General features: G+C 40.8%; 1 long non-coding RNA gene across 1 annotated transcript in view; it reads left to right on the plus strand.

Moving 5' to 3' along the window:
- The window catches only part of LOC144588586 (uncharacterized), a 404,395-nt gene that overhangs the window by 346,967 nt on the left and 31,078 nt on the right, over positions 1-26,350 (plus strand). The gene's annotated exons all lie outside the window — the stretch shown is intronic.

A 26,350-nucleotide genomic window follows, 5' to 3' on the forward strand; every position in this document is an offset into this window, starting at 1 on the left:
CGAGGGCGCGAAAACGCTGCGCGTGGCCATTTTGGGGCTTCCGGCGGCCATTTTGTAGCCGCCGAACAGCTGATTGGCAGGTCGCAGAGCGAAGGTCGGTAAGCGAACCGCTTACCGACTTTCGCTCTGCGATTTTCGCCCTATGCAGGCACCGTTTTGCGATCGCATTTGCGATCGCAAAACCAGCCTCATAGAGCGAATTCATCGCTCTACGAGGCGCCCATTGTGCGAGGCACCACTGTATATCTTTTCATGTGACAACACTGAAGAAATGACACTTGGCTACAATGTAAAGTAGTGAGTATACAGCTTATATAACATGTAAATGTGCTGTCCCTTCAAAATAACTCAACATACAGCCATTAATGTCTAAACCGCTGCCAACAAAAGTGAGTACACCCCTAAGTGACAATGTCCAAACTGGGCTCAAGTAGCCATTTTCCCTCCCTGTGCCCTTGAGACCCATTAGTATCACAAGTCTCAGGTGTGAAGGGGGAGTAGGTGTTATTGCTCTCACTCTCTCTGACTGGTCACTGGAAGTTCCACATGGCACCTCATAGTAATGAACTATATGAGGATCTGAAAAAACGAATTGTTGCTCTACATAAAGATGGCCTAAGCTATAAGAAGATTGCCAAAACCCTGAAACTGAGCTGCATCACAGTGGCCAAGACTAGACAACGTTTTAACAGGATAGGCTCCACTCAGAACAGGCCTTGCCATGGTCAGCCAAAGAAGTTGAGTGCCATTGCTCAGTGTCATATCCAGAGGTTGGCTTTGGGAAATAGATGTATGAGTGCTGCCAGCATTGCTGCAAAGGTTGAAAGGGTGGGGGGTGGGGGTGGGGATCAGCCTGTCGGTGCTCAGACCACACACCGTACACTCCATCAAATTGGTCTCCAGGCTATCGTCCCAGAAGGAAGCCTCTTCTAAAGATGATGCGCAAGAAAGCCCGCATATGGTTTGCTGCAGACAAGCAGACTAAGAACATGGATTTCTGGAACCATGTCCTGTGGTTCAGTGAGACCAGGATAAACTTATTTGGTTCAGATGGTGTCAAGCGTGTGTGGCGGCAACCAGGTGAGGAGTACAAAGACAAGTGTGTCATGCCTCCAGTCAAGCATGGCGGTGGGAGTGTCATGGTCTGGGGCTGCTTCAGTGGCAGCAGCATGAACTGGCATCAAGAGTATGCCACCAAGATTTTTCTCAAATGTGTTACCGCAGCAGGCATAACTAAAATGATTTGGGCCATTAATAATAAAAAAAAAACTGAAGAAAACGCTTTTAAAAACCTTTCTAGTGTAGGTGCCTTGCCCGTTGTAAGCTGCTTACAAACTCTATACTGTCTAACCTTGTAGGACTGTATCAATGTTTGTTTAAATTGGCTATAGAAAAAAAAAAACTACATTCAACATAACATTTAAAGTTTATTGAGGATAATAATTCACTGTGTTGAGTGACTCTCATCATTATTGACAGATGATTGAATTACTGTGCAGTTTGTTCAGTATCAGAAACATATGTATTAATTTCTTGACATATGTAGGAAGCCAAGTGAAAAATTCAATATTCCACGCAATAATTAAAGATAGGAGTGCAGTGAGTTTTTAAAAATTCTCTCTCCCTCCTTCTTCTAATACATCCTGCCGAGCAAGAAAACATTTCTCTTGTGTGTTTTAGAGAAAAGCTCATACACCGAAGTGTCTTCTGTTACCGATAAAGGCTGTAGATTGAAAGTGTTCTGTGAAGCAGAAAATAACTCAGGTCAGTGATACGAAAAAGGGAGAATTCTGTGTTTTAAGTAGTTGTGCAATACCAAAGAGAGCAGGGAAAGAGCCCATGGGAGGAAACTGGCATTTCTTGAAGAACAAGCATGTAGCCAACTTAAAGGACATTTGGGCTTCCCAGTGCGATGTTCTTAGGAATGAAAGTCTCTACCATTAGTTAGGGTTGTTCTTTGGAGATATCAAGGAATTGTAACAACATCTCCCTTCCATTGGAGTGATAATGCTGTGATCCGTGTGATTCAGCAATGGATGAAAGGGAAATAACTCTTATTTATAGCTGGCTGGATAGTTCATTAAGCTACAATAGGGTTAGGGTTTTATTCTTCACTACGCCCCCCAGGAAAAGAGCCTGCCTATGTTCCCCTGGGCAAGCTGCACAGCCCCAGGGTGCTTTATATCCAGGAATCCCTGGAAAGGATAAGTCACAATTGGCTTAATGGCATATAATCCTTAACGGTGAAATAGCTCACTAAGTTAGATGTCTGGTTGCAGAGCCAAAGACTGAAAGTTTGATTCTTCACTGTGTTTCCAAATAGAAAAGCCAGCCTGTATCACCTTGGGCAAGCTGCATAGTCCCAGGGCACCCCCAGTGGAAAGAAATGGTAAACCACTTCTGGGAAGTTGATACTGGGAAACCTTGGAAAGGATTGCCAGAAGTAAGACATGACTTGACAGCATGCATTATTATTGTTATCACAGTAGACAGCTATGAGTTACAGCTACTTTTAGTACGTAATTTCATCTGACTTGCAAGCCACATCTTGGAATAGTCTGGTCTAAACTTAGGGGTAGAGCATGTGTGGTGTAATGCACAAAAGTGTCAGACTAAGATTCAAGAAGGAACCTGGACTGAAATCTCTGCTTGGCTGTGAGGCAAGATGTTCAACCAATCCTTGAACATCTTACTCTCTCAAAAACCATATTAGGGCCACCATAAATTGGTAGCAATTTGATGGAACATAAAAGTAACCAGGTTGGGGAGGGGACATGTTTTCTTACTCATGGTGGACAGTCTTGCATTTGAAGAGCAGTCAGAAAACAGCTCTCTTTGACTCTGTCTTCCCTTTTAAAGTGTTGTTCAGCCCAAGCCCAAATGTAAATTATAAAGGTAACTATATAAAAGCAACTATAGTACTGTATTTTTGTGATTGTGGAGTTATTCCTTACCATTTTTACAAGCATTTTCTAAGCTCTGTTCCAAAATTTTAAACCTCTGAATTCGGTGAAGACTCAACAAGTAGGTCAGTGGTTGCTGTAGTAACCAGTCCTTGACCCAGCTGTAAGTTAACGTGAACCAGTATGGAGAAGCGACAGTCAGATACTTCTGATGGCTCTCTAGCCAGAGTTCATCTTGCCAAGAAGGTAGATCAAGTCAGTTGCTCTAAGATGAAGGGAAGCTATTTCTGGGCAGCAAAGAGAAATGATGCAATGACACACACACACACACACACACACACACACACACAAACAAACACACAAACACAATTCTAATGAAACAAACAAATTGAAAACATTTTGTCAATATAAATTGCAGGAATGGGGAGACCCTGATCAAAATCAGGGCCAGAGCAGGGAGCAAAGGTTAAAAGTGGTGTGAAGAAATTGAAAACCAGCTGGCAAACTGAAGCAGGAAGGTTCAATTTGCTGGCTTGCTCCAGTTTGTTTCCATCAGTTGCACATGCTGGAAATGAACCAAACCAGAGCAATCGTACCTGCACCAAAACAAGCAGAAACCTGTCACAGGGGCCAGAAAGGTGCAAGTAAAGAAACTCCAGGGGTAAGAAGTGGCCTGGTTCACTCCAGCAAAAATATCATCGGATTGCTGGCTTTAGAATGCAAAATAAAATTTGCTCATCTCAATGATGCCACCCAATTCTTCGTTGTTTTTGCTGCAACAGAAACACGGCTACTTCCTCAAAAAAATGTATATTACAGACTATAGTTCTCCGTTCCCAGGCCACAGAATAACTGGATATGCTAGCTAAGAGCTTTAAGTTACTCTCCAGAAAAGTTTTTCTAAACTGTGGTTTTTTCCTACATGAAAGACAGCTGGGTTTTCTCCCCACTAACATCACTTGTACAGATTCTGCTTTTGTTGCTGAAATGCACTCGATTACTTCATACTGTACTTTCCCTCCTGAAGTATACCCTACATATCACAGAGTCAAAGAAGCTAATTAATTTGCTCCTGCTGAGTCGATCAATACACCTTACCATGAATTCACTTTTCCTGCGCAATTCACAGCTGGGCACTATTTGTTCCACTTAATTAACAGGCTGCAAAAATAGGCTCGTGTGGAGCTCAGTTGTGCAGTGGTGTTGTGGTTGCAGAACTTCTGCATAATTATGTGTGCAGATGTACAAATTCTTCAGTGTTTCATCCTTCCATCTATTAACTTAACACCTTTACAACAACTTCGTTAAGAAGTTAACTCCAGTTAAGAAGTTACACAATTTATGGATGACAGTGGAAGCAACCTTTCCTTGTTTGTTTTATTTTTTTTTAAATCTAGATTTATTGTTTATTTGCTAATAGGTTTATTATTTCATCTATTCATTCAGTGTATATACCATTAGATAGTGTGATACAGATGTAAATAAAGAGAAACGAGCAGTAAATTTGTATTTATAAATAGATCACGTTATGGGGAGTTAACTCTTGTAGCAAAACAGCAAAGATATGTCTGGAAAAATGCACTAGAATCTGTAAACGTTCGTGCCAAGTAAAGCTTGTTAGACTTTAGGATTGCAGAAGATTCTTTGTTACCATTCCAATTGTCATCATTTCCAGATATCACCAGAAGCAATATGATAGGTCTCTCCATTACTTCAAATGGTCTACAGAGGGGCCATATGGAATTGGATTTCCACTGCTGAACTCAGTCACAGGGTACTAGACATTATGACAGAATTATGGAAAAATGGAAAGGGCCTATAGGGCCATGAAGTCCAACCTCTGCTCAATTGAGGAATCCATATCAAAGTTTGCCTGACAGACGCTTGTCTAATTTTCTCTTGAATGCCTCCACCATTGGAGCGCATATCACCTCCTGAGGTCATTGGTTCCATTGTTGTACTACTCTAACAGTTAACATTTTTTCCCCTGATATGCAACTTAAATCTGGCTTCCTGTAACTTTAGTCCATTATTACATATCCTGTATTCTGGGATGATCCAGAACACATTTTGCCTCTCCTTCTATATGACTATCTTTCAAGTATTTGAAAAGTGTTATCACATCTCCCCCTTAGCCTTCTTTTCTCATGCCCAGTTCTTTCAGTCTTCTCTCATAAGGCTTGATTTCCAGTCTCCTGATCATCCTTGTTAACCAACTTATCCTAATTTTCCAGGGCTCTCGTCTTGTATTTTAGGGTGGTGGTGGTTTTGTGTGCTATTTTTTCGGAATGCACAAATTTCAAAGGGTGCCTGCACTGATAAACTATGTTGCTAGTGCTGATATTCAAATGGTACGTCTATGACAATGTGGCCAGTTGTGCGATTTGGCATGTTGCAGCCTCAAGACTGCATCCATCTCTTGAATACAGAGCTGTAAATAGATATTCAAGCATACGTTCATCCATCATGCTTACCCTTCCAGATACTTTTTTGGGTTCTGTTATAACAGGCTTATACAACTACTCCTCTGTAATGTATTGGTTTGTTCTAATTTTACATACAGTATATAAAAGCTTGATGACTTTTTGTTTTTGCTTCCATTTCACTTGAAATTTGGATTTTTTTTAACCACCAAACAAACTTGAAATTACTGTATCCAGTAACTCAGTCTAAAATTGTTTTAAATATATATTTCCTGCATCTTGGTATTTATACCTAGAAGTCTGTGAGACCCAGTCTGCAAATAATGAACTTAGCAAAGTATAGCAACGAAATGTACGTAGTGTGGGTGGAAGAGAGAGTAACAGACCAATAGGTCTGCATTGATACTTTAGGAGACACATTTATGTGAAAGAAATTGTGATAACAACATCTTAGGGTGCCTGAGGTAGGAAAGATGTTTAGCAAACACAAACACATGCTGTGCTGACTTTACATCTCACGACTCAAGGTGTTCTTCTCCATCTGCTGCATAGTTTCTTGTTTACCAATCACTTAACTGTGTGGACATCTGCACTGACATAGAGTTTGATGATGCTACAGCCTGTTTCTGTAGAAGAAATGATTTATGACATTGTGCTAATGGAAAGAGACATGTACAGTTCAAGTTCTTTTTTTTTCCTAAGAGGCAATTCTGTTCTAAATGATGTTATGGCCATTTTGCTCACATTAAACGTTCTTGCATCAAATGGACATAAGCAAAGTGCTTTTAAGAACTGAGACCATGGGAGAACCTGGGACGTCAAGATGAATCATGGGGAATTGCATCAAATTCTGAACCAGACAATATCACACTGCATCCTAATCCATATGAGATGACACATAGCTTTTGCACAGGCTTAGACAAATGCTGATGGAGTTTGCTCCGTATCTGCTTTTGAGGTCTAGGCGGGTGTGATAGGCATAAGAAGGTGTTTCTCTGGTGGCTGTACGAAAACGCCGATTTCAAACGTCCTTTGCCTTGTGGTTATATCCACTGATGGAAAAGGCTTCAGGAGTTAACCTCGAGGCAAAATCCGGAGCCGGAGTTCTGGAGGCAGTTCATATCGTACTGGCAACTCCTGCGACATCACTGGAACCAACTGTATTGGCTCTTGCCTTTCCATTGGACTATTTCAGTGACGTGGAGAAGGGGGGATTTACTGCTTGGGTAACAGCTTATCCTCCATATTATTTTACCCAGGCTTTGTGCTCTTGAGAGGACACTCCAGCTCCTCCATACAGAGCACGTTACCATAGTCTCTCGAGACTGAAGGATGCCTAATCTAAATCTATAGTATGGGGCAAGCAGATCCAAAAACAAATAAACAACTGTGTTCTTATTCAGGTATTTCCCTCTAGAATCTGTCCTTGCCTTTCCCCCCCTGAGGAAAAGCCATCTTCAGATCCAGAGCCAGTCACTGACTGCATTCTTTATCCAATCAGAGACACAGCTGGGGGGGGGGGTATTCACTTTAACCTACACAACTTTCCCATTCCCCCTCTATTAGAAGGGGTCTTATGCCAATGAATGTACCATTGTTCCATGCAATATTCTGGAGAATGGGGCTGCTAGCTTGCCTGCTGCTGTGCTGAGGCATCATTAATGCTGGTCAGAGGATGAGATCACACCCATATATTTAGCAGACCCATGTGACAGAAGAGCCTGGTTGGACACCAGCTCTTACCCCACAGAGCTGTTGTTGACTTTGGTTTGGGCTAAGTTTTGACTTAAGCATTTCTTGGGCTGTACATCAGCACCTTGTTCAATATCAACTGTTCTGAGGTCCATCAAGGAATCTGTGACTAGTTCTGTAACTTCCTGGCCTATTCTTTAATCAGCTGGCTTCTTTCAGAAAATGTAAAAGCAAGGAAAAAACAACTTTAATTTGAATCCTGCAGTGTTATTCCTGTCTTCATTTGTCAACAATAAACACATTTTTAAAGCCCTTAGACGTGTCCTTTGGAAAACAAATCAAGAAGTCATTGATTTACGGTCTGTTCAATCAATCCGTCCTACAGCTTATATTGGCAGGTTATATCATGTAACAAGTTAAGTGAATCCAAACTCTGTTTTACATGACTAGAGTGCAAGAAAATCTGTGATTCTAGAGTTGAACTTGGAGAAAAAAAACCGCTGCCACCTTCTTTTACTACAACTTCCAAAATACCCTCACAGCACAGATACTGGGCCAAGCTGTGCAGGGAAGTCTGGGTAACGTGGTACCAAAGAAGGTAATATTTCCAAGCTCTGTCACACATTCAGGTTGCATGTACAGGGTTGCCCAGAATGTCCTTGAAAATCATTTGAAGTTTTCTACCATACTTTCCCTCTCATTCTAATTTTCCTCTGCTTCAAAATGCAGCTGTAAGGATATTTACTGGAAGTATACAGATGAGTCCACGCAACGGAGTGAGCTCCCGTCACTTTGTCCCAGCTCCTCGGCAACCTAGCAGTTCGAAAGCATGTAAATGCGAGTAGATAAATAGGTAACATCTCGGTGGGAAGGTAAAACGGCGTTCCCTAGTCACACTGGCCATGTGACAATGGAAACTGTCTTCAGACAGGCACTGGCTCTATAGCTTGACAAGCGGGATGAGCGCCGCTCCCTAGAGTCGGACACAATTGGACTAAAAATGTCAAGGGGAACCTTTACCTTTATATAAACAGCATCTTCCATTTTATAACAGTTTGTATCTTTTGGCATAAATTCTGGGCACAGCGACCCATCCATGCAGTTCGGGATCCAATAATAAACTCTCTGCAAGAGAATTCTGGATCAAATGATAGACCTGTGACCCCATCATGTAACTTCACTCAGCAAAATTTGTTAAGGCATGTAAGCCAGTAAGGATAAGCATCAACTTCTGCGTCACAGATCGGAAAAGTTACTTTTAAGGACTACATCAGATTCCAGATACACGGCTGCATAACCTACTCAAGCTGGGAACACCCAAAATGCGATGCAGAAAGGTGACTTGGACTTCCTCTGTAGCCATATTGTATGCACTGATCCAGACGGGAATACCATGAAGTAGCTGGGCTTCAAAGGCTTAGCTTTAAATACACAAATGGCAGAAGAGACATGATGTCTACCGTTGATGTAAAAAAAGTGAGTAACAGCTGATATACCACAGTTAGCTAGGTTTAGTGCATATTAATGGCAGTCAGCCCAGCTAAAATTGTACTCGACATGTAGCCCCAGATATCTAAAATCTTTAACTTGTTCTAGATCATTATTTTGTAGTGTCCAGGGAAATACTTCCAATTCTTGAGAAAAAACATAATTTTAGATCTTGCAAAATAGATGAACAACAAATTGGCATCGCAATAGGCTGCAAGAGCCATCAGTGGGCTCTTTGAACCCAGCTGGGTTAAGGATAAAACCATAGCATCATCTGCATATAGTAATAGTGGAATGTAGAGCCTGTGTGGCCTTGGGCAAGCAGCACAGTCTCAGCATGCCCCCAGAAGAAGGGAACAGTAAGCCATGTCTGAGCATTCTCTGCCTGGAAAACTCTGAAAAGGGTCACCATAACTCTGAATTGACTTGACCTTACATAAAAAAAATGTTTTGGAAAATAATCCTCCATCATCCTGGGTGGCCAAATCATTCATAAACAAGTTTAAAAGATAAGGAGCCAAAATGCATCTCTGTTTTAATCCCCTTGTTACTCATGATCTCGTCAGACAATTTGCCCCATGTTGTTGTTGTTTAGTTGTTAAGTCATGTCCGACTCTTCATGACCCCATGAACCAAAGTATGCTAGGCCCTCCTGTTTTCCACTGCCTCCCGGAGTTTGGTCAAATTCATGTTGGTAGCTTTGATGACACTGTCCAACCATCCCATCCTCTGTCATTCCCTTCTCCTCTTGCCTTCACATTTTCCGAACATCAGGGTCTTTTCTAGGGAGTCTTCTCTTCTCATGAGATGGCCAAAGTATTGGAGCCTCAGCTTTAGGATTTGCGGGCCATACCAAACAGCTGGTATGAGCTTATAACCTTTGCATAAGGAAAAGCAATATCCTATCCAAAGTTTTCTTATCAAATTTATCCCACAGAAGTTTCCTAGGCATGGAACAAAAAGTACCACTCAAATTTTAAAAAGCTGCAGACAGTTTCCTCCCATCTGAATTATTCCATTTCTGTGCCAAATGAGTTTGAATCTCACAGTGATCTCATGTGGATCTATTAGGACAGTAACCACTCTGTTCCATTTCTCTTTGGGTTTCCATCCAAACTTGCTTAACTTATCAGCTAAATGCTTTGCATCAAGCTTGCCAACAATGGATAAGAGGCTAAATGAGCAGCAATTCCCTGGTGAGTTCAGGTCCCCTTTTTAAAAGACAGGTACTGTTGTTGTCTTAGTCCATGACAAAGGTACCGTCCCAGTTTTATCTATTAAAGTAAAGAAGGTGGCTAAAGGAGAATACCACTATTACAAATTTAAAAAATAATAATTCAGGAGCGAGCTCATTAGGGCCAGGGGCATTCCCAAACTTCATTCCCAAAATCAATCAGATTTTTAATTTCCTTTTGCTTCACTGGAGACCATTCTGGCAAGTTAGATGGTCTTTGGATACACAGTTAATCACAATGAACACCAATCTGTTAGAAATCAGGGATTTGTGTGGTTTGTACCTGATGTTGGCCAACATCTCCAGCTGTCAACGTACACCTGGTGCCTGATTAGTGAACCTTGCAAAAAATATTAGCATAACTTAATATATTTTCATTTTAACCTCAATTAGACACTTGTATAACTCATCTAGTCTCTGCTAGGGACTTCTCAAACAGATGGCAGAGGATGTTTCTCCCTATCTTCAAACTTGGCTTAGAGCAACTGCATCTTAGTTAACTTCATTGCATCTCTATTCACAAAAATAGGTCAACATATACTGCAAGGTACCATCTTCAAGTAACATTGGGATGATGCGACAAATCTATTTAGAGTATGGGCTCTGGATGACACCTTTTATTTATAATTCAATGCGTAATTTTTAATACAGAAAAATAGATTAATGAAAAGAGAGGGTATCCTAGCTATTTTGAGTAGCTGGCAAAATATTAACATAACTCTACATTCTAAAATTTCTTCCTTATTGTAACAACATTAGATATTTTGGAGAAATATGTAGTATTGGAAATATTAATTTCACCTGTGGTTATCCGAGTGGACTCAAGCAAACAGCAAAGACCAAATGGAAGAGGCAGCATCTCAAAGGAATTCCTCTGCCTTTCTCATTTACACATTTCAAAGGAGAAACAGGAAGAAGGGTTTAATGAGGCATTGCTAACTTTTACTGGGAGACTATTCCAGAGAATATTTTCACCTATAATATTCCAGAGAAGGAGCTGGTGTTATTTTCTATTAGAAATACTTCAATCAAAGTGAACCGGGTTTATGCCTTTATGTTCCCCATATTTCAAAGCATTATATCTAATTATGTTGAGTATTGTTAATTAGTTCTCTTCTATGCCTCAGGGGATGCATTTTAGGATCTAGGAAGGAGGGTCATTGGGCCAATTTATTGAGAAAGGTGCCCCTTGTCTTGATAATACTGTAAATGAAAGGGGTTGCCAGAGATCAAAGGTAAGTAAGTGTTTCTGGCTGCATGCCACCAAAATAGGGCATTATCCTGCATAAAGCAAAGACCCATAGGAACAATTTCTTTTAGACTGAGTACCCTTCAGGGAGAGACCCTCTGCCTCTGCATGACTCATGAGTAGACCTTGTCCTTCATAGCCTGCTCTCTGCTTAGAATAGGTAAATACACTTTTCTCATTTTCAAAGTGTGAACTTTCTTTAGGAATCATCTTGAATCTTCACTGAATTGTGGCTCCATTCTACTGAGAAACCCATTTTGAGTGGGATTTTTGCCTTTTTACTTTTTGTTCTTTCTTTTACTAAAATACATAAAATCCTTTCCAGCTGATGATTGGATTTTGGAGTGTAAAAGAGATCTGGATACTGAACAAAGTGCTTGCTGTGCTACCCATTATCTTGAAAATGGTAAATGGGGCTGGTGGCAGTGCTACTTTTGAATTAGATGTCTTGGAAGCATGCACAACCTAGAGAAAAATGGTTGCTAATGCTGACAAAGTGGGTTTTGGTTAAGCTCTATAGAATCTCACCCTTACCACTCTCTTGCCCCCCCATCTCAAGACACAGGAAGGTAGAGTGGCTGAGAAGCTATCAGAAGGGGCTGAATCTTGGTACCATGACACCTATGCAGTATTCTTCAAGAACCTCCTTAAGCTCCATCCCTGATCTCAACATCTATAACTCAGAGCACAGAATGTGTGCCTTGGTGGATACTAGGGCTTGTAGTCTTAAGAACAACTTTTCCATCCTCTTGCTTAACCTGAATAAACTGCAAGAACCAGTTACACATTACCTGCCAAACTATTTAACAAAAAAGCAAAGCAAAGCGTGCTGCTTATATACCGCCCTATAGCGCTTCAAGCATTCTCTGGGCGGTTTGTAAGTTAATTACGCAGGCTACACATTGCTCCCCCCACAGCGAGCTGGGTACTCATTTTACCAACCTCACAAGGATAGAAGGCTGAGTCAACCTTGAGATTGAACCCCAGGCTGTGAGCACAGTTTTGGCTGCAGTACAGCATTTTAACCACAGCGCCATGAGGCTCTTTAAACGTGAATGGATACTGTGTGTGTGTGTTTAGTCGTTTAGTCGTGTCCGACTCTTCGTGACCCCATGGACCAGAGCACGCCAGGCCCTCCTGTCTTCTACTGTCTCCCGGAGTTGTGTCAGGTTCATGTTGGTTGCTTCGCAGACACTGTCCAGCCATCTCATCCTCGGTCGTCCCCTTCTCCTCTTGCCGTCACACCTTCCTAACATCAAGGTTTTTTCCAAGGACTCTTTTCTTCTCATGAGATACTAGGTCACTGCAAAGTAGCAACAAGAGCAGGTGAAACCTAGTCATGGTCCTGATTATCTTTTGTCTCATATATTCCTTGTGATTCTTGATATTCAGTGTGGCGGATCTGCTCATGCAAAACTTCACCCATTAAGAATTCTTCTGAATAAAACACCATCAAGAGAATTTCGAAGGAAATTAAAAAAGATATGCTGGAAAGGTCTTGGGAGGGGGACAAGATTGCAAGACCACCGTTTGCCACTGTACTTCATCAAGAGCAAAATTCAAGGCAAATTTTGACATTACAGCTTAGCTCAGATACTAGAAAAATTTGGAAGACGTCCAAAAGGATTTTGAGAACAAGAAAACCTCTCAGGGAGAGAAAGCTTTGCATGTCTTTACCCTTGCATCTCTTCTCTCTCTGTCGTCCCATCCTCATCATAGTTTAAGATGCAAGCTCCTTAAGGCCAACTTTTTTTCTTTCTGCTTATTATCTGTAAAATGCAAAGCCTTGAAAGGAGGAGGAGGAGGAGGAGGAAGAGGAGGATGTGACAGAACCACAGAATCGTCAAGTTGGAAGGAAAATGTAAGATTTACAACAGAGAATCCATGAAAAGACAGGTATTTGGCTTTTGCTTATAGATCCTCCCATCAGATAATGTGCTTCAATGCTGAACTTCTACTATGAGGAGATTCTACTGAAAGTTTACCTGTAATCTGTACTTCCTTGCTCTTTCCACCCACATGCTCTGTCCTCTGGAATTACCTTTCAAAAGGATGTTCCATCTTGCAGGGACAACATGGAACCTTCTGTCAATCAGGGGCTGATGGACTCCAACTTGCATTAACTCCAATCCAGCATGGCTAATGGCATAGGAGCATGGCAACCAGAGGGCATAGGGTTGCCTATGTTATATGACGCAGATTTTCACACATTTGACAACTGCTGCTCCATCTTATCTTCTCCAGCCTGAACTTCCCTGGATCTTTCAACAGCATTATCATACCCTTACACCATGTTGGATTATTCAGCTATCTCTCAGTGTTGTCTATTTTGATTGACATCTCTTCTTAGGATGGGATCTTTATCCATCATTCCTTCAAAATCCAGGGTAAGAACCACTGTCACATTCAGGAATCAATTTTCTGTTGGCGTGGGGCTGAAACTCCAGAGTCTTAATGAGGCTCTGGCCTCAAGAAAACTCCTTAGAGTCTGGTTGAATGTGAAGCTTGGCAAAAGCACTCTGTTTAAAAGACAAGCCTTGAAACTAAAGGACACTAGTTATACTGAGCCTCTTATAAGACTGCTACCATTCTTCCCACTTAACTTTAGCAAAGAGACTTAGACGTGGGGAGAAAACAACATGAGACAGTTCTTAGTGATTATAATATAGTATATTGGTTATTGCTACACATATATACAAGGCAAAATACATTTGGCATAGCAACATTCAGAGCAATAACACAGAAGTAAATGACCACCAGACTTACTGCTGAGTGGTAAGGTCTGTTGTGTCTCTGTTACATTTATACACAGAACAACCAATCACATTTCACCATTACATCTGGTCTTGCTTAACAATCAAGCATTACATTATCTTGTTACACCTGTATGCTGTAAGTCATTACATTGGCTTTTACCTTACATTTGTGACTCTGCACTTCATTGCAATATTAAAATTTAACTCTCTGTTCACCAAAAGAACAAAATCCTGACATTTTCTTCCCCAGGGGCTGCACAGCCCTTTAAAGAAGTAACAAGAATGAAGCTAGAAATGGTTGGAAGTCCACTTTCATTTTTGGAAAATGGTTGTTTTTTGGGGTTTTTTTGTTTTTTTGTTTTTGTTTCTTGTTACAGAGTGTTTGTGTGACATATTTATAAGGTGACATGTATCTCCCTGAGTCTTCCAGGAAGTCCAATGTGGGTCAATTGAGTCTGGGGAACCAAAGGTTACAAAAACAGCTTTGGGGAGGACACACACACACACCAAAAAAAACCCTGATTTTGATCTAATGGTTTCAGGATCCTTTAGCCAGCCTGGCTAACATTCATTCATTCATTCATTCATTCATTCATTCATTCATTCATTCATTCATTCATTCATTCTATTTCTATCCCGCTCCCCTTAGCCACGAAGCACTACTCTGGGTGGTTGCAACACATATAATAGAAAACAAAAATAAAGATGAAAACATTAAAAGCAACAACAATAACCCCATGTTGGACGAGGCATTCTGGGAGTATCCGTCCAAAAATATATAACTTTTTCATGCCTTGTCTCTGAAGTTCAGTGTGCATAACACAACTGCTTTCAGCACCTCTATTTCCTGCAATTATAATATTCCAGTCTTTGTTTTTCCAATTTTAGGACATTTAAGATGAACAGGATCAAGCAGCAGTTGTTTGAGACTGAGTTAGTGCCAGCTCAGATTTAAGTTTCAGAGGAAGCATTGACTCAAGTACATAACAAATAATACATGACCTGTGATTTGATTTTGTTGGTGGCTATGCTCACTCAGCTGTGCAGAGAAAACCTTTTATTTCCTTGTACTACTCCTTAATGGAAAATAGAACTGTCAGGATCACATACGAGCTAAAATGTTAGCATTTAGTGTGGATACAAGAGGTTTGTATAATTTTAAAATCATATTAAAATCTGAAACCCTTTCCCCTTCTTACAGAGCATGTTGTAGGAGAATTTAACTGCCTTGTGTCAGTTCCAGGAGCAGAATCAGGTTGGTCTGTTGTAAAACTCCCCTTAAGTAGAATAGGATACTAGACTAGAATGGTCTAATCCGATAGGTATCGTCTTCAATTCTGTAATTGTTTCTTACTACAAAGAGGCACAGGACAAATCTTGAACTGAACCAGAAAGATTTGGTGGGAGCATTGTAATCTCTAGCAAGAGATCTAGTCCTACAGAGGTTAAGAGTTAGGAGTGGATTTCTAGTGAAACAAGGAGCATCTCCAGTAAAACAAGGACTGCAAACAGGTTAACTAGTTATATTTATACTCCATGTTTCCTCCTCCAAGGCGGTAAATAAATAGCATTTTCCTTCCTGCTTTATCCCCCAGCCCTATGCAGTAGGTTAGGCTAAGAGGGAGTGATTGGCCAAAGTCATTTAGTGAAGATTAGTGGAACAGAACTAGAACCTTGTTCTCCCATATCCCAGTCCAACATCTTCACACCTATATAACTCTCTCTTTCTCTAGCCATGAAAGTAAACACAGACTGTCAACCTAAGTCAGATTCGCAATATAAATGTTTGACAGAATTTGGAAATGCTTTGAAGCTCACAAAACCTCTTGGTAGTCCTCAGCTCTTGCTCTTGAAAAACAAGAAGGGTTCAAAAAGTTCCATTTTTTTGAACTACAGCTCCCATAGTTTCCTAGCTGGTATAAACACCAGGGATGTTGACAAATCTTTGGATCTGAGTCACAAGTCTGAGTCCAGGTCTTTGGAACCAAGTCTCGAGTCCCTAATAAAAACAAGCTTATTTCTCGGGGGGGTGGGGGGCAAGGAAGAGGAAGTTTCTCTGGGGTGTGTGTATGTGTTAGTCTAAGGCTTGTGAATGATCCACTTTTGGCCCTATCTGTCCTGCCTGCTTTGCCTTCCTTCACTCCTGACCCTCTCAAAAACCCTCCCTCCCCATCGTTACCTCCTCCTCCGCTGTTTGCTGCCATTTGCCTGCCTCTCCTGCGTCTTTTGGTGAATATTGCACAACTTCTTCTGGGTTTATGATGTACTTCATTAAAAGAATAGGGACTCCAAAGCGCGACTTGGAAAAATGGGTCTGAGTCGTCAGTGGAGTGCAAGTCACTGAAAGAAAACCCGAGGCAAGTCATCAATGAGATTTAAGCCCAACTCAACAGCAAATCACACAACTTGAGTCCCCTGAAAAACACTGGCCGTGCTGGCTAGAGAACTGTGGTTGCTGAACCTTTTTTATTAAAAAAAACATATTTTCCAAAGTCTGAAAATTGATCATGACACATCCTTCAAGCCAGACTGTGAAGTCTGCCAATGGGTTAGGCATATCAGAACCCATGCATGATTCGGGGTGGGAGTTATGGATCAAAGTCCCTCTTCAGAAAATCTGAGCTTCAATAAGTTTTCCCTTCCATGGTCAATATGAGTGACATTCCTTCAAAGAATCAATCTTCTTTAATATTATTAATGTGAATTGATCAAGCATCTCCTTATTTCCACTGCCACTTCCTCTGTTGCACGGATCAAGGCAAACCACACACAGAGAGACAGACAGTGAGAACATTAAACAGTGCTAAAGCTATTTTCCTTCAAGCTTCACCATCTCCTCTAGGGATAAAAGCAAAGGCCACAGATCTCATTTAAACTGTCATCTTAATATGATCCATTGGGACTTTCTTTTTAAAAAAAAAAACAGTGAGAGAGATTTTAAGTAACTTAATTTTTTTAAAAAAAGCCTTTGGTAGAAAATTCATTCATTGCCCTGCCAATCTGTAGTTGCAACTGAGATATATCATTTTGTTTAAAAAGAAATGTCTGAGAAGCCAGAGGACATTCATGCCTGGGCCAACCCTCCCACTGTCCAGTGTGAGGAAATGGTGAGGCTACTGGAGACAATAGTAGTGGTCTCCTGGCTATTCCTCCCAAATTCCCCTCTGTTGAAAGACAGAGTGCTGTTGCTAATTCCACTTTTCCTCAAATGAACTTAGGGTACATTAGGCTGAAAGCATGCAACTGGTTCAGAATCACCCAGTAGCTCAGTGGCCAAAAGGGATTCAAACCCAGATCTCCTGAATCTTAATCAGATTCTCTGATCACTACACCACACTAGCTTACCACACATCCTGTCTGGGATACAAGGTAAATAAGTCTTAGTTATGGTGAAAGACATTATTGCATTACTAGTGGTGAAGTAAGACTCATCTGCCAGTCTAGTTTAATATGGTACAGTTGGTGATATTATTTTAAAAATTATTTTCAATCATGCTTATGCCTAGTCATGCTTAGTATAATACCATTTTGTATTAGCTCACCATATTAGATATTGTTTTAGAAGAGGTAGCTGTCTAAGTCTGTGCAAGCATATCAGGCAAAATCCAAAGAAACAAAACAAAGACAAAAACATGTGGCACCTTAAAGACTAAGATATTGTAATGTACGTTTTTGTGGACACATCCACTTCAATAAATAAACAGAAAGAAATGGAATGAAATGTAGATGAAAAATCAGTTTCACATACTAAATGTTCATTGGTTACATGCAGAAATTAGGCCTATGTTTGTTTTAAAAGTCCTAGCATAAATATTCTTCAAGAAGACAGAAAACAGACACTAAGCAGAGATGCAGAGGAGAGAGAGAGAGAGAAGGAGAATGGGGTGGGTTGAAGATGCAATTAAACCTCAAAAGGGGAAAGAAAGAATGATTCTCACTGTACACATTCCTGCTGTAAATCTGAGAAATATACTTTTTGGAACAGCAATTCCAAGAATTCAATGGTGGTTATGGAAGTCATTCCCTAAGTTCTGTTGAGCTGACCTTTGATTTCATACATGGTTTCTGTTGCTTTCGTCCGATCCTCACTATAAAGGAAAGAGTTGTTGGTGTTCGTTTTCCCGCTGCCTGGTATACAGCAGCGGTTCCTTTTTTCTGAAGTATAAAAGATCGATAGTGTACCCAAATCTTCAGTAAAAATTCAGAAAGCATTGCTTTGCTTTCCAGCATTCCAGGCGCCAACTCTTCGCTTCCAATTCCTTAAAGCATTGAGGAGTCTGACGGTGTACTACTTGTCCACCATTTACATCAAACGTGGGAAACTCTGGCAGACCTTGGGACTAACTCTGCCAACTAGGAATCTGTTGCTGGCCACATTCCTTTTCCCTAAACTATGGGGAAAAGCTACCACCATCACTACCCCATACACACAAGCTAAGCCAAACCTTGTGTTTTACTCTAGGGGAGGGCTGATGCTTTTGAAAGCTTTTAGAACCAGGAACAAATATTTTCTATGTACATTTTTTAAATGAGGGCACAAGGCAGAAAAACAGCCTGAAGGCTGCATGATTTAGTCCTGACCTGCTCTGTGTTGGTTTGGGGCAAGTGAGGGAACAGATATGTCACATTAACATCTCGCTGGGACAAAGAACAAATAAGCTGGTACAAATGATCAGTTACCTGCACTTTTCCCAATTAACAAAGACACTGAGAAAATAATATTAGAATTCAATTGTATTATAATTCCAGTTTAGCAAGGAACAATATTATACCTCTGAGTCAAACATCTACTGCTATTGCAGTCTTTAATTGATTATTGGTTGGGTTTTACTGGTTAGATTTTTAATCATTTTAAATTGTTCCTTATTGGCTCCTCTCACATCCCAATTATGACAAAAACATATAATATTTTGGGGGACTAGCTGTGTTAGTCTGCTACAGCAAAAACGAAGAGTAACATGTCTTCTTTGGCAGAGCTGGTAATGGTTATGATTTTGGAGCACTATTTGCACAATCCCCGAGCCCATGTCATTATGGCCATGCTGCTGGGGGATTCAGGAAATTAGTCAAAAACATAACTTTTTCCAGTGTTGGGCATAACCTGTCACAAACTGCAGCCTCCTTCATCAATGAGATGCAAGGTATGATAACTAAGTAGGCAAATATCTGGACACATGATAAATTTATGGGGATCAAAATCTTATTTGTTAGGAACTAACTGTGGCTCTTCATTGCCATTAATTTCAATGGACTTGCACTGTCCTGAATATTAATCAAGGAACAACCAAGATAACAACAAAAACAAGCACAAACCTACACAGTTCTTTCAATTACAATGGAGAATGTGGGAGACAATAGCTTATTTCATGTTCCTTGTTACTGTAAGATCAAAGCTTACAAAATTCTAAAACAAAAGAAACAGAGGAAATAAAGGGTTGGTTAAACAGATGATTCATGGATTATAATTGCCAGGATTGAAGTAGTTATTTTTTTGCCACAGCTGTTGTCTTGTCTTCTAAGTTGTAATTAGCTTTCTACAGACATACTGCTGTCTTGTTGTTGTTGTTTAGTCATTCAGTCATGTCCAACTCTTCGTGGCCCCATGGATCAGAGCATGCTAGGCCCTCCTGTCTTCCACTGCCTCCCCGGAGTTGAGTCAAATTCATGTTGGTAGCTTCGATGACACAGTCCAGCCATCTCGTCCTCTGTCATTCCCTTCTCCTCTTGCCTTCACATTTTCCCAACATCAGAGTCTTTTCCAGGGAATCTTCTCATGCGATGGCCAAAGTACTGGAGCCTCAGCATTAGGATTTGTCCTTCTACTGAGCAGTCAGGGTTGATTTCCTTCAAAATGGATAGGTTTGTTCTCTTTGCAGTCCAGGGAACTCTCAAGAGTCTCCTCCAGCACCACAATTCAAGAGCATCATTGCAGTCAGCCTTCTTTATGGCTGTCTTTTAATCAATCGTAAATCAGAAAATAGCAAAGACCTTGCAGAAGGAGGTGGTAGAGATATATTTATTACCTAGGTTAAGATGACTAAATCCATGGGAATTTTCTCTACAATCCAGTAAAAACTTACTCATCCTTTTTCTATTACAGGTGACACTCTTGTGGCACTACAGGAAATGTAGCATCCAACAAATAACTTGTGGGAATTATGTTTGGAGAGCAGGAAAATGAACTTTACTTCTTGAGAACTTTGGCAGGGATCATTTCTATTTCTTCCAGAATAATGTACACACATACAGTTTCTCAACCAAAACTAGCATAATCATTTATTTTAAGACTGCTGGATTAAGACAGAAATGAGGAACATGTGGCGCTCTGGGCCTTATTTAACTGCAACTCCTATGATCCCTTACCATGGGCTATACTGAATAGCAAAGATGACGCATGAGTAAGGCAGGAGGATGCCTCTATCCCATTCCGGTCGATGGGTAGTCTGCTGTTCTAGGCAGAGAATAATGGTACCCTAAAATAATCATGAATTTGGAAGGGGCCTATAAGGCCATTGAGTCCAAGCCCGTGCTCAGTGCAAGAATACAAATCAAAGGATATCTGCCAGGTGGTTGTCTAAATTTCTCTTGAATGCATCCAGTGCTGGAGCATTCACCATCTCTCGAGGTACCACATTTTTCCATGTATAAGATGCCCCCGCGTATAAGACTCCCCCACTTATCTAACCCAAAATTAAGAAATCTAAGTGGGGCTTAGCAAGTGTAGGGGGAAAGGGATCAAAGTGCTGCACAATCATTTTGATCCCTTCCCCCCTTATGCAGCCACGGGTTTGCTTTGATTCTTTCCCCCCTCCTTTTGTTAAGCCCCATGGAATTTAGCAAGCAGAGGGGAAAGCAGGGATCAAATTGTTCCTGCAGGGCTTTGATCCCTGCTTTACTTTTACTAAGGATTAGCAAGTGGAGGGGAAAGCAGGGATCAAAGCCCTGCAGGAACAATTTGATTCCTGCTTTCCCTTCCACTTGTTTTTGTACTCTCCTCAGCTTACTTCTGTGTATAAGACGACCCTCAATTTTTAGTCTAAAATTTTAAAACAAAAGTATAGTCTTATACATGGAAAAATATGGTAATTGACTCCATCGCCATACTGCTCTAACAGTTAGGAAGATTTTCCTGATATTCAGCTGAAATCCAACTTCTTGCAACTTGAGCCCATTGTTAAGTGTCCTCCACTCTGGAATGATCGGGAACAGACTCTGCCCCTCCTCTGTATGACAGACTTTCGAGTACAGTGGTGCCTCGCACAAGGGGCGCCTCGTAGAGCGATGAATTCGCTCTAGGAGGCCGGTTTTGCGATCGCAAATGTGATCGCAAAACAGTGCCTGCATAGGGCGAAAATCGCAGAGCGAAGGTCAGTAAGCGGTTCGCTTACCGACCTTCGCTTTGCGACCCGCCGATCAGCTGTTCAGCGGCTACAAAATGGCCGCTGGAAGCCCCAAAATGGCCGCGCGCAGCATTTTCGTACCCTCGTAAAGCGAGGGGAGGACGCAAAAATGGCTGCTGGCCATCCTGAAGCATCACTGAACGGTGAGTATTCGGCCCAATGGGTTTTTATGTTCCGTTCAACGATGCTTTCACACAGCGATGGTTAATCCGGAACGGATTAACCTCGCTGTGCGAGGCACCACTGTATTTGAAAATTGCTATCATATTGCCAATATTAATATAACTGAACTGCCAGTGCAGTTTTGTTTTTTTTTGTTTGTTTGTTTGGAATTGAGTAGATAAGAGTTATCAACTTACTAGCAGGCGGTAAGAAAATATCTTGTTCTGGCTCCTTTTTTCAGACTATGGCAATACTGTAATCTTGATCCCTTACTAAATAGAGGAGATCAAATAGCTGTTAAAACTACAGCTAGAAGGGCCAGTTCAAAAGCTGGCTATTCTAGTTGCACAACTGGCTCTGTACTGCTCATTGCCTTTGAAGCATTTAGCATGTTGAATCAGATTTTGAACTGCTTTTGTGCATCGACAGGGATTAGAATGTTTTTATCATTAAAGAAGACCAGGGATATTCAATATTCCAAAAGAATTCTTGCACCCAAATATGACTGCTCCCCAAATAAAGATTAGAGAAATACCCCATAAGGCTTCAGGTATCTTTTATATAATAATAATTGAAATAAGCAGTTGTCCAAGTCTGTGAAAGATATGCCTCAGCCTTACTTTTTTTCCTAAAACTTACTAACCAATAATGTTTGATTCTTGAGGCTTCACAGACATTCACATCACTTCAGAATTAATACTTTGACTGAATCACTTTTGTAAAGGAAAATGCCTAGTCATGCTGCAATCCATCCATAATAATTATCTAACAGGGAAAAATGACATTTGTTTTTCATGTCTCCTTAGCAGTGTCCTTACATGAAAGAACCTTTGTTCTGAGATCTTGTGCTCATCTTCTAGAAATTGTGCCTTAATCTTCTTTCACTGCAAGTGTCTATCACCTTCCAGAGAGACAGCTTACTTATAAAAAGGGAAGCACCTACGATTCCTGAAGTTATTAATAGAGGAGGAAAACACATCTCATGTGCATTTTGCTCACCTGCTGCTCTGCTCCGCTTTTAAATTGGTCTGCCAACCATCCTAGGTGCTGACTATTGCTTTGAGAGCAGTTATTTCTGAACTCCACATGAAAAGACAAAAATTCAGTGCAAGAATCCTTAGAAACGTAGAATTATAAGCTGGAAGGCACCCTAAGGAGCATGAAAGCCATTTTGTTGCCAATGCAGAAAAGAATACCTGAAAATCTTGTATCTTTAGATGTGAATCACCATGTTGTGCATTATCTACTTTGTTCTCTTGGAACAGCGAAGAGCCACAAAGCGTTGGTGTTCTTCCATTGCCCTGGCGTGAGCAGTGAGGTCATCTCTAGCATGCACTAAATTCTAGATTCCCTAGAGCTGTGGTTCTCCAAGCATGGGTCTTTATCTTTAGACTTCAACCCCAAAGTCCCAGCTGGCACATCTGTGGTAACGGATTCTGAATGTTATAGTTCAACAACATCTGGGGACCAAAGGATATATATTATTACTATAAAATACTCAGTGCCACAAACAAAAAGTGGGGAAGCCACATCATTGAATGATCTATCAACAAGCATAATCCTATCCTTTAGCACTAATGTAGCAGAAATTCTGCAGCTACAAACAGCTCCCAGGGTCATTTTTGCAACACCCTACTATGAGCAACCTAACATCCCTAATTGTTGAGTGTTTTGTGTGTGAGTGTGCACACACACACGCGCACGCAAAAGCTCAGAAGAACTGTGCTCTAAGGTAAAGTGTACATATGGGCCCTAGTGGGGAACCTGAAGAACTCCATAACGTTATAAAGAAAATGCCTACTCTTTGTTCTGGCAGTGAGTATGAAAGAGTATGTGAGCATCTTTTTGCATCTAAGACCATTGATTTAGAGTTTGCGTTCAAGGTTGTATATACCCTGTTCTTTTATAACACCCTAAATGTCTGCAACAAAGTCTACCTAATTCTTCTCAAACATCATCATCATCGTCTTAGAACTGCAGAGCTGAAAGGGACCCTATGGATCATCAAGTTCAGCCCTTTGTGAAGGAAGCACAGTGGGGAATTGAACTCCCAACCTCTGGCTCCACAGTCAGATGCCTAAGCCAGTGAGCTATCCTGCATCTGGTTACATTTATGTATGATGCCAATTAGCTCTCAGAGGAGGACAAAATAATTCCTCAACAAATAGAGAACCCCAAATTTGTGTCTGTATCCAGACTCTGGATTTATGCAAGGCTCAGTAAAGTTACATTTTGGGGTTACAATTTTCAGATGCTGTGTTTGGTGTACCACAAAGTAAAGTTTCCAAGCTTTGGTCCTTAGCCAGTTCTAGCAGAACATAGGAAACAGCCCTTCATTCAAGACAGACTGTGTGTCCATGAGGTCCAAGGTTGACTATTCTGACTGGAAACTGCTGTGCAAGATCTCAAGTAAGGAAGTTTTCCAACAATGAAGCAGCTGATATACAGTATATATATCTGGAGACATCAGAGCACCTTCAGCATGCAAAGCAAGTATCAGATGGCTAAGCACCTCCTGTGTCTCCATAACCCCAAGGTTTTTGCAATGTTGCCCTTTCTGAGTCAGTGTCTCAGATGCTGCTTGAGGATGGAATCATGACACAAGTCTTTATTTTGAATGATTCATTCTACATCTGCTAATACATTGGAGGAACCAAAAGTTGAAACTATTCCTTGGCTATTATGAATTTGACCCCAAGTGATTGCATACCTCATCTGCTCTGTATCTGAAGCTTCATGAGATATTGCCCACCTAGTTACAAGAAGGAGGGCTAATGAAAAGAGTATTGATAAAAGAATGATCACACAAGTTAATTTTTTTCAGTTATAAAATTGCTTTGCTTCATCTGGGTTATCCCCAATAAAAGTTAGCAATAAGAGAATTACAGACTTCTCAAGCATATTTCTAAAATAGCTCTTCTATGACATCTGCACAATCAAAATTCAAAGCGAGGTTGGGACTCTTTTAAGATGGCCTAAATAACTGAAGTGGAGAGGAGCAGAATTAATGTCTCCATGGATAAGGCAGGCACTATAATTAAAACAGCTAGGCTGTTAAGGTGACCACAGAGCGACAGACAAGGCACAAACTTCCATCCTAAAAGATGGGGCCAAAGTCAAAATCAAGCTAGATGTCCTAACTCAGTTGACAAAAAGCTCACTCTTGAGACACGTCATGTGAACATCCGGAGAGATATCATTAAAAATTATTAAAAGGACTGTTTAGAGCTTCAAAACGTTTTTTAAAAAAGCACAGCTACCAGAATCCTTTGCCCATTTCTTCTTGCTAGCTGGGAGATTCTGTGAGCTGTAGTTGAAAACGGGCTTTCCCAAACTCTGGGCCAACTCATTAGATATTACTGTCAAGGTCTTTGCTATTTTCTGATTTACAATTGATTAAAAGCCAGCCATAAAGAAGGCTGACAACCGAAGAATTGATGCTTTTGAATTGTGCTGCTGGAAGAAACTCTTGAGAGTCCCCTGGACTGCAAAGAGAACAAACCTATCCATTTTGAAGGAAATCAACCCTGATTGCTCACGGGAAGGACAGATCCTGAACCTGAGGCTTCAGTACTTTGGCCATCTCATGAGAAGAGAAGATCCCCTGGAAAAGACCATCATGTTGGGAAAATGTGAAGGCAAGAGGAGAAGGGGAGGAAAGAGTACGAGATGGATGGACAGTGTCATCCAAGCGACCAACATGAATTTGACCCAACTCCGGGAGGCAGTGGAAGACAGGAGGGCCTGGCATGCTCTGGTCCATGGGGTCACAAAGAGTCAGACACGACTTAATCACTAAACAAACAATTTCTTCTTTTCCACATACAGGTCTGTCAAGAAGTAAAAGATAAAATAGTTGCACAATGTTCTTTGACTGAAGTCTGTTTTTCTAAAAGATTCCAGTGTATCTATCAGTCTTTTATCACAGTTTAATATTAGGCACTCTGTTTTCTTGGCGCAAAGTTCACATTTTTGTTCAATTAAGACAATCTCCTCTGGAATGTGCTGTCACAATATTGATGTATATCTGACATTACTATATAGTGGGTTGTCAATACTGTGCTATAAATAAATCACATCTAGTCAATTTCGCCTCCTTCTCCTCCTCCGCTCTGCTCAGCCAGAAAAGTAGTTTATTTATCCACACAACAAGTAGCAATACTGCTTCAGTCCAACTTATCACTGCAGCTTGCCATATCAGACAGCGCTGATTTGGGAGAGGTTTTCTTTAGGTGTAATTGTCCCGATTGATTCTAACTAGCCTATTATTGGAGCTAAAGTTAGATTTTTCAGAGCAGTGATTGAGCCAAGCTTTTCCTGTTTGTGAAATCAAATTCCAAAGGAATCCAGGGTTAAATCCTGAACACATATCGTCTTGAAATGTGACAGTGATGGCAAGATGCAGAGAATAGAATGGAGCTCATCCGGTGATGCAGTGATGTTCCATGGTGCTGGGTTTCACCCAGGTAGCTTACGGAGAAGTATAACATTAAGAACTCTTAGTTCTGCATTTTAGATAATAAAAGCTGCCACAAGAAGCCAACTGTTATAAATTCTATCCAAGCACAAAGTCTCATTAGTCACTGAAAATAAAGTCAGTGAGCTCTCTTTATATTATCAATGCTGGAGAAAAGCAGATGCCATTTAGGTAAAGAATGTCAGCATCAGTCCTATTGCTAAATGCCAAAGCAGGTTATCTCCAACATCATAAATGCAAGGGTAGATATACTGGCACAATATAAATTCCAAAATCCATCCTGGGTGAGATCTTTGGCTGGCAGTCCAGAAAAGCCCTAACAGTACCTATTTGCCTTAATTTATGCTCTCCTGGGAATTCACAAATAAGGCAAATATCGCAAAATCAATGTAAGTCTATCCTGGTTTCCTGACAATCACCCTATGATCTCTTACTGTGCAGGGAAGAAAAGTGCAAACATTTAACAGCATAAAAATATATTATATTCCTGCAGAAGTGAGTAAGCATGGGAATAGAGGCTTGTGGAAGGCAGTCCTGCTAAGGAATAATGTAAATACAGTAGCTGA

This window comes from Pogona vitticeps, chromosome 4, assembly GCF_051106095.1.
Source record: "Pogona vitticeps strain Pit_001003342236 chromosome 4, PviZW2.1, whole genome shotgun sequence".
NCBI lineage: Eukaryota > Metazoa > Chordata > Lepidosauria > Squamata > Agamidae > Pogona > Pogona vitticeps.